Genomic DNA, 8,855 nt, shown 5'->3' on the forward strand with positions numbered 1-8,855 from the left:
AAAGCCATCAACAATGCAGACGACTGTCCACTGTGGCTCTACGCTCTTTCAGGAGGAGTGAATGCTGCTTGGAGAGACTTGATGCAACCTGCTGGGTTTCCTTAGAGAGGAAACTTTCTCACCAACCTGGAGGATCTGATGGAGTCTGACTTTGGAGAGAGCCTTGAAGGTGACGTGTATCATGAATTGGAGCTATATAAATAAAATTTTATTGAATTTAATCCATTATGATTTATTCCAATATATTTGTAGGAATCTACCTGGGCAATTAACTGATTATGGATGACCACTGGAGAGTGGTCTCCAAACGCCTTCGGGTCAGTTCTGGGGTTTTCTGGACATTAAGGCAACATTCACACTGCAGGCCTTAATGCTCAATTCCGATTTTTTAGTGAAATCGGATTTTTTTGCGTGTCCGTTCACATTTCCAAATATATGCAACTTATATCTGATCTCCTGTGTGAACTGCATTCATACAACTAAGTGTCCCGCATTCACAGTAGAGGACGTGATGATGTCATACGTAGCAAAGCGTGCTCAATATTTGCAGAATTAAACATGGATCGTAATGCTGCAGCGTATCTTGCGTTCTTTACGTTATTCTCCAACCAGAGCAGCACTTTACCAACGCAATCTTTTTAAGAAGATCGAAAAGGAAGAGAGCCAAATTTTAGCGATGTGAGCGGCTTTACTGATACGGACTTCATTCAGAATTTTCTAATGACAAAGGCAACCTTTATGTGCGTCTGAACGTTTTTCTCTTTAGCGCTCTCACGTAAAAACACACATCTTCGGCGACCATAGCAGCGAGTAAACGCGTTGCTGTGGGACTGTATTAGCTTATAACAGATGCTTGGTACCGCACAATAGCCAACCTCTTTTTTTTTTTTTAGCCAACCACTTTGGCATAGCCAGGTCCACCGTTAGTGACGTTTGTCAAGTATCAATGACGTACAGGTCGGATGAATGCGACCCGGCCGTACAGACACAGGTCGCATTTGAAAAGATCTGATCTGTGTTGTTCAGACTTTAATGAAAAGATCAGATCCAGGTCGCATATGGGCAGGAAAATCGGAATTGGGTCCCTTCAGGCTGCAGTGTGAACGTAGCCTAAGAGTCAGAAAGTGTTCCTGGCACAACTGAACAAAGGTTTAAATCTGCTCTCTGTAACTAGTGAAGTCTGATGTGCCTGAAATGAGGCAGAGCATAGATGTGTCATTTGAAAAGTTGAACATCTAGTTGTTTGGTGTATTACAGCTGCAGTAATTGGTATGTTAGGTGAGCAGACACGCCCCTCAGAAGCTGTGTTGATGTAAAGAAGACCAGGTAAGGTCCTGTTCACCCTGACTTGCTGGCAACCACTAATTAGGAAAGAGTAAAACCTGATCCTGACAATACATGGATTGAAATCAAAACTCGTCACGAACAGGATTCGAACCTGTGCGGGGAAACCCCATTGGATTTCGAGTCCAACGCCTTAACCTCTCGGCCACCGTGACTGCCCTGGTGATCAACTTGAAAAAGAAGATAAGCCAAACGTTTGTGTTCGGGACCTCTAAGGAGTTAGTAGGACTAACTGGGTCAGCATCAGCAGGTTAGAACCAATCAGATGTGACTCTCTTTTTTTAAATTTATAGTCCGTGAAAGATGACATGCCATCGAGCAAACTCTCCAGGCAACGAATTTTGCTGCTTTTGTGTAAACAAATGTGAAGTAGATGATGTACTTTTTCAATTTTCCAAGGCACCAAAGAAAATCTCCATTTCTATCTTGACTGTTATGGTTACAGAAAAGTGCTGCTGCATTATGGGTAATTCTGGTGCTGAGAGTGACGCATCTCGTAATTTCCGGCCTCCCGCGCTGTGATTGACTCGGTCTGTTCTAGCCCGGAGAGTACTGAGCCTTACCAGACTGACTCACGCCCCATGAGAGAGTCTGTTTGGCCTGGCTTGGTGGGGGGGGCTCAGGGTTGGATGAGGGACACAGTAACATAAACAGCAATGGTTTCCTCCAACTCCCTGACCAGTTACAGTTTTGTCTTTTCATTAATGTTGGAGGTCGGTTTGTTCTGGACTATCAGTTTGTTCTGGTGTATTTATGTGAGGCTGCCACTGACTGATACCTTTGTACGGGGGAAGGGTTTCAGACAAGTCACGGTGGCCGAGAGGTTAAGGCGTTGGACTCGAAATCCAATGGGGTTTCCCCGCACAGGTTCGAATCCTGTTCGTGACGTAGTTTGATTTAAATCCATGTGTTGTCAGATGGTTTTAGTTGTTCCCTGTTCTGATCTTAACATCACCAGTGGTGCTCCTCAGGGGTCTGTCCGTTCACCTTATATACCCATTACTCCAGTTGTAATACACCAAACAACTATATGTTCAAGATTTGGCGAGTGGTAGTCTGGCGCTAAGGGCTTTGTGTTTTTGTCCCGGAGGTTCTGGGTTCAACTCCCACAAACTTCCACCCTGGGTCCCTGAGCAAGACCCTTAACCCCAGATTGCTCCCTGGACCCCACACAGTGTTCGCCCACTGCTCCCCATGAGGATGGGTTAAATGCAGAGAACAAATTTCATTGTAATGTATGTTGTAATAACAATAAAGATGATGATTATTATTATTGATGCAGAACCATCAGGGATTGGCTGTTAATCATGTCCACAAAACAGCTCTTCTTTGACAAACTGCTTCAGTTTACTCTGGAAATCTGCCAGGTAAAGATTTCCATATATTAAAGATGCAGTAACTTAATTTTGTGTAAATGTATTTTTGATACATTTGTTAAAACTGTCACTTTGCTCCGACAGTAAAATATGAGACAGATAATCTGTGAAAACAATCTAGCTCCTCCCAGTGGTCCTACTGTCATTTGCAGAAATACATCGCTCCTGGTCCAAAACAGCCAATCACAGCTAGGAGGAATGCTCTGATTGGTTGTTAGCAGTGTCCATCACTGTTGTGTACGTGCTGCTCAAAATATGAATTGCCCAGTATCGTCCTGGAAGGCCTGATGGTCGCTGATATTGCTCCAGACCAGGAGGTCACACAGTAACTTAAATCATAGAACGTATGAAACTATTAGCAGTGTGAAATAAAAACAAATCTCTATATACGATGCGGTTTGGGCACCATTTGCATCTTTGGTAATATTTTTCCATGTTGACTGTAGCTGTAGCGATTAAACAGTTTGTGTCAAACTAATTAAATAATCTCTGCTGCTCGTGTCTGAGCAAGACAATCATTTCCATTTGTAAGGAGCATAATAATAATAATAATAAAGGTAGAAAACCTCTTATTGTTTTTAAACTTGGCACCTCCTCCCTGATGCTACTGAAGCTCATAAATACAGACAAAAGCACAAAAAACAAGACCAAGCATGAAGAAGAAAAAGGGGTCAGTGGTGCTGGGGTCTTCACTGGAAATGGGGCCCTAACTGAAAATACACCCGAGGGGCCAGGGCTGTGCCGACATATGAAGAACAAGCTTTTTCACTGTGAGCCAATTGGTGCTGCAGTCTGATCCACTTTCAGATAAATGAAATGCTCGGGGTTGTTCAGCGGGATGCTCTCTGGCTCAGTGTGTTCTGGGAATGTGAGCCTTTTCAGGAGGTGGCATTCTCCTTCGTTACCGCTGGTAGAGACACTCTGAGGCAGCAGAAACAAATCTGACGCTTTAATGAAAACCTTTCCGGGAGCGTCTCTGCCTAATGGTTGAAGGACAAACCGTGACAGCTGGAAAACAGGAGGATTCACTCTGTGGACATCTACTTAGAGAAGGGATGGGGGGGGTGGATGGGGTTGGTAACAACCCTGGATGTGAAATGCAGTTGGAGGGTTTGTGAGCTGTGAACAAACGTGATGTAAGTATGACAACAGCCAGGACAGCATTGCTTCTGGGTTCATTTGGTTCTGCTCTGCAGATTCTGGGTAAGTCTTTTTTTTTTTCTGTCTGACCTGCAGAGGCTGGGGAGGCCTGAGCTGGGCATAGCTGCAGGCCTGAAGGGGAATTACTCCCTCTAGTGGGCTCTCACGATGCACGGCGACCAGGGATCCTATCATCTCTGGGTCGGCTGCTTCACCAGGAAGACGCACAGCAACTCGTTACCTTCCCTGACTTCATACTGACCAGAGGATCTAATAAAGCTCAGATTAAACAGAGCAGTCACAGCGCTGTGCAGACAAACTCTCCTCCAGAGTTTCACCATAACACAGCAATCCCAATTCAGAGCTCTATATATTATCCCTTTTTATTTGATTATTCCTTCATCATCGGATGATCAAGAAAGATTTTCTCTCAGAGAGCTGACTAATGAATTGATGGTGACCGCTTTCACAGCTCGTAAACGTTTGACGGCACATTTGTTGCAACATACTGGCTACACGAGACAAAGCTGCGCCGCTCGCTGGTAATTCAGCTCCTCCCTCAGATTACTATGATAATGGGATTATTTTTGCGCTCTTGTTCAGCCGTGATTAAATAATGCACCAACCGCAGATGTCATCCCAGCACCGAGCTGATTTGATATGTGAGATATCGCACAAGTGACCACGGTCGTTCTGCAGGAGGAGGGAGATAGACCTTCCCTGACTTAATATCCCGGCGGAAGGAGGAGGAGATAAAATATATGCAAGGAAATTTGTTTTGGTTGCTGTTTGCTACACAGACAAAAAAAAAGCCCTGATCATGATGCACGCTATGTACACAAACACAGTTAGACTATGAATTCAGGAAGCATAAATATGGAAATTAAGTCATAGGACTTAGCAGTGCTGACAATGTCTGAGTCAAATAGGTTTAGAGGCAAAAGGCCACATCAGTCAGAAATCCCCCAAATATGCATTGAATTCTGGGCTGCATGCATAAACAACAGTTTGTGCTTTGGAAGCAAAATCTAATTGAAACACAAGGAGCTTTGCTATTGGCTGATTTAATTAAACAGTATCAGTTTACATCTGCTTCTACAAGTTTCAATAATCTTTGAACGGATCAAAATGTGTCTTCAGCTGAAAACCCAAACAGAAATACCACCTGAGGAATGAATGCTGTCTTCAAATAATAATATTTAACCAACTTTTCTCATGGCTGCCATGTTATTTGTTTTTGTCTTATTTGTATTACAACCTCTACTTAATTTAGTTTAGTCTCTTTTAATAAAATATAAAGGTGACTTTGCTCTCATTTTTATTGAACCCACTTCCTTTAAAAGCTTTAGTTATTTTCATACAGAGAAGAATTAGATGGTGATTTGTTCAATGAGGAAAAGGAAATCAGGAAAATTGATGCCTGGATACCCAACAAATCAGCACTCAAGCTGCCAGCAAGCAGAAACTAACAAGGGACGAGCACGCACGCGTTAGGTGAGGGCGTCAAAATGGCGGCATGTGGGACAACCAATATATAAAATGATCCCCCCACGGAACATGAAGGCGAAAAAGATTGTTCATTATATCTGTCAGTAATGCTGCATATGTGGTGGATCGAAGGAAAGTTTAAATACTGAACTATAATCTGAATTTTGCTACAGTGAAACACTCTTCTTCATTTTGCTCAGACACAAAGAAAAAATCAGTTTAATTTTAAACTAATTTACATGACTAAACATGCTGGAGTCAATGTTTGCTGATTTAACCTGAGCTGTGGACAAATGTAGACTTTGGTGCTGAGAGAGGACACACATAAATGTAAAAAAGAGCAATATTTTTTATCTGATAAGCTTTATAATCACAGCCACAGGTGGTCTGCCTGTTTACTCCCTGCTTGAGCTATACGTTCTAGTCGTACCATGAACAGGTTGTTGGGCCTTTCCTCAGGTTTTGATTGTTTAATCTTGGATACACCATGCTTTCAACAGGAGGCATTTTTATTGGCTGAGGAGAAATCTGGCCTGTTATCTTTTTAGTTTCACAGAGCTTGCCATTTTCTTCTACATGGATTATTTTCTCACCTTTCCTAATGTAATGCCGACATTTGGCAGCTAACAAAGCTTAGAATAAAAACAGCAGTCACCATGTTGTGACAAAATAAACATATTTGCACTATGACTTGTCTTTCTTTGTTTTCCTTTACATATTTACTGGTAAAGACTCTCAGTCATCGAGATTATGATCAATCAAAAAAAAAGTTAATAAATAAAACAATAAGCCACTTTCACTTCCCATCCAGGAAGCTTTCTCTATTCAAAATGTCTGGAGTAGTGTGGATTGTCCAGCTTTATAGACCTGCAGACCTCATTAGAGCTTAGATTAACCTGTAGATTTACCTGGAACTGATCCCCCCCCCAACAATGGCGAGTCGTTAGGCTCCTCGTTAACCTGGCTCCAGTGGTGGAAAGTAACGAAGTACAAGTACTTCGTTACTGTACTTAAGTACAATTTCCGTGTATCTGTACTTTACTTAAGTAGATTTAATAATGGATACTTTCTACTTTTACTCCACTACATTTAACAGTAAGTATCTGTACTTTCTACTTCACTACATTTCTATACAGTGTTTCGTTACTCGTTACATCCAAAACGCATTTCGTTTTTTTTATTTGTTCGTTAGTTTGAAAGTATCCAATGGCGAGAGCAGAATCAGTCCGCTGAACCAATCCAAAGCGGGAAATAACCATTAGGCCCTCCCTCAAGAAGAGCAGCACAGTACGCAGGACCTGCAGAATCATTAACTCCCAGAATGGAGTCCAAGGATAGTCATCCTCCAGAAGACCTGCCCCACCCAAGGCCTTATTTAAAAGATTTCTTTGAAAAAATTACGTCATCGCGCGTTCTGGTTAGAAACCAGAAAATGAGAGAAAAAAAAATGAGAGAAATAATTTCTCTCATTTTGCCTAATTACATGTAACCCTGCAGGTCATCCCTGGAATTCTGATGCATAGAATAAAATATCTAAATCTAAACTGTCACAGGGGGTAAACACAATAAAAAAATGCTTTATCTGCAGCATTGCTCATTAAAATGGTACATTACTGATTTATTAAAACTAAATACGATAGGTACACTTAATGACATTATATAAGCTGTTAGGTATTATGGTTGGCAAGTACTTTTACTTTTAATACTTAAGTAGTTTTAAAAGCTTGTACTTTCTTACTTTTACTTAAGTAAAATAATAATGTGGTACTTTGACTTTTACTTGAGTAAATTTTTATCTGTGTATTTGTACTTTTACTTAAGTACATTGTATGAGTACTTTCTCCACCACTGCCTGGCTCCCAGGAGGAACGTCATGGTCACATGTATAGAGGTGTGAACTGGGGGGAAACTTGGCAGGAATCAAACCTATAGATGTTGTATGTTTCTGAAAGTTGAAACCTGAGTCCTCCTCTTCTGTTTAAAGTTGTTTTTTCTCACTTTAAGTAAATGGCTTCCTTCACCTCTCTCTCAAACCATCTGTCTTCTCTGTCCAAAATGTGAACATTTCGGTCCTCAAAAGAGGGTTCCTTGTGTTTCATCCATTTTTTACCCTTTATATGTTTGAATTATTTGTGTACATATGGATATACAGAATATGCACATATATGTGCAGATTTTTTGTGCCTTTATTTTATTTCCCCTGAGATTTAGCAAGTTGTTATTGTCTGTACGCTGTGAGCGGGTGAAGCTGAAGTCAAGTTCTTTGTTTGTGTCAAGGCTGTGTTTCTTGGAGCGAACCCAGTAGCAGACAGGAAGGCAGAAGCAGCACAGTGAATGGAAGAATGTAATTAAAAAAAAAAGAAAAACTTATACATACAGACATCAGCTTCAGAAAATGGCTTGGCATGAACAAAAGACTATTCGCTCATGTAGAGTGAAGGAAACCAGTATAGATGTGGCTTGGTGCAGGTGCAAACAAGGAGAGTAATTGAGATCAACAGGTGAACAGAATGACGCTGATTAGGGTGGCGGGTTGAGAGTACCGTGACTGGAATCAAGCAGAGAAGCACTGATAAAATCTAACCAGAATAAAAGACACCAAGTAAAAATTAACACAAGAATAAACTGAGAGTTTAAATACACGTTTTTAATGTCTTAAATGTTTATCAAATAACTCTCAGTCTGTTAGGTATTGTCCAGTAATATCAGGCTAATTGGCCTTGATATCAGGACAATAGTTTAAAGAATGATTCAAGCTCTGGAGTTCTTTTAACAGCAAACTCTGCACACAAATGGAATAAATGACTGACAACTTCTCTTCAAGTATAAGAATGTATTAACAAAAATTAATCCACACCAAGAACACCATCATACAATGTTGTTCACCTATATTAATACTATAGTTCAGCAAACAAATCCTACTAGGCAAGAGAAACTTAACCAAACTACTAATTAAAATTAAGATAAAAGAAACTAAGGAACTATGTACACACAAAACATTGACAGAAATAGTTGAAAACCACCATGAATTAAAATATGGAATGAGGTTAAATTATTTAGAACAACATTTGGTCTGTGTTCAACACATTCACAAAGCAACTTTAGGTGAGATAAAACTTTATTTCAGGAAATAAAATTTCAAAGAATGATTTGCTACATAAAAATCAATATCCACTTCGATTTTATTATTAATGTAATTATTTAAAACTCAAACTGGTGACTTAAAAAGCTAGAGGGCGCTGCAAGCAGACGAGCGACTGGAAATAATAATGTGATGGGCACATCTGGGCCATATGGCCATTAGCTTGATGGGTTAATCTTAAATTAGACAAAACACAATTAAATTAACATTAATGTTTCCTATTAATGTTTTACTAACGCTCATAGCACTACCGGAAGATGGCGGAGCGAAACGAGAACAAGCTTTATATTTAAACAAACCGTAGTTATGTTTACTTGTAGCGAGTTATTAGAGAAGCTAATAGCAGCTAATGCTAGCAGACATTT

General features: G+C 40.5%; 2 non-coding genes across 2 annotated transcripts; one reads left to right on the forward strand and one right to left on the reverse strand.

Moving 5' to 3' along the window:
* Window positions 1-1,417: 1,417 nt before the first annotated feature.
* trnas-cga lies at window positions 1,418-1,499 on the reverse strand. The gene has a single exon. It is a non-coding gene; the product is annotated as a tRNA-Ser (tRNA).
* Window positions 1,500-2,150: 651 nt separating this feature from the next.
* trnas-cga lies at window positions 2,151-2,232 on the forward strand. The gene has a single exon. It is a non-coding gene; the product is annotated as a tRNA-Ser (tRNA).
* Window positions 2,233-8,855: the final 6,623 nt, after the last annotated feature.

The sequence above is a fragment of the Fundulus heteroclitus genome, chromosome 5, assembly GCF_011125445.2.
Source record: "Fundulus heteroclitus isolate FHET01 chromosome 5, MU-UCD_Fhet_4.1, whole genome shotgun sequence".
Classification (NCBI taxonomy): domain Eukaryota; kingdom Metazoa; phylum Chordata; class Actinopteri; order Cyprinodontiformes; family Fundulidae; genus Fundulus; species Fundulus heteroclitus.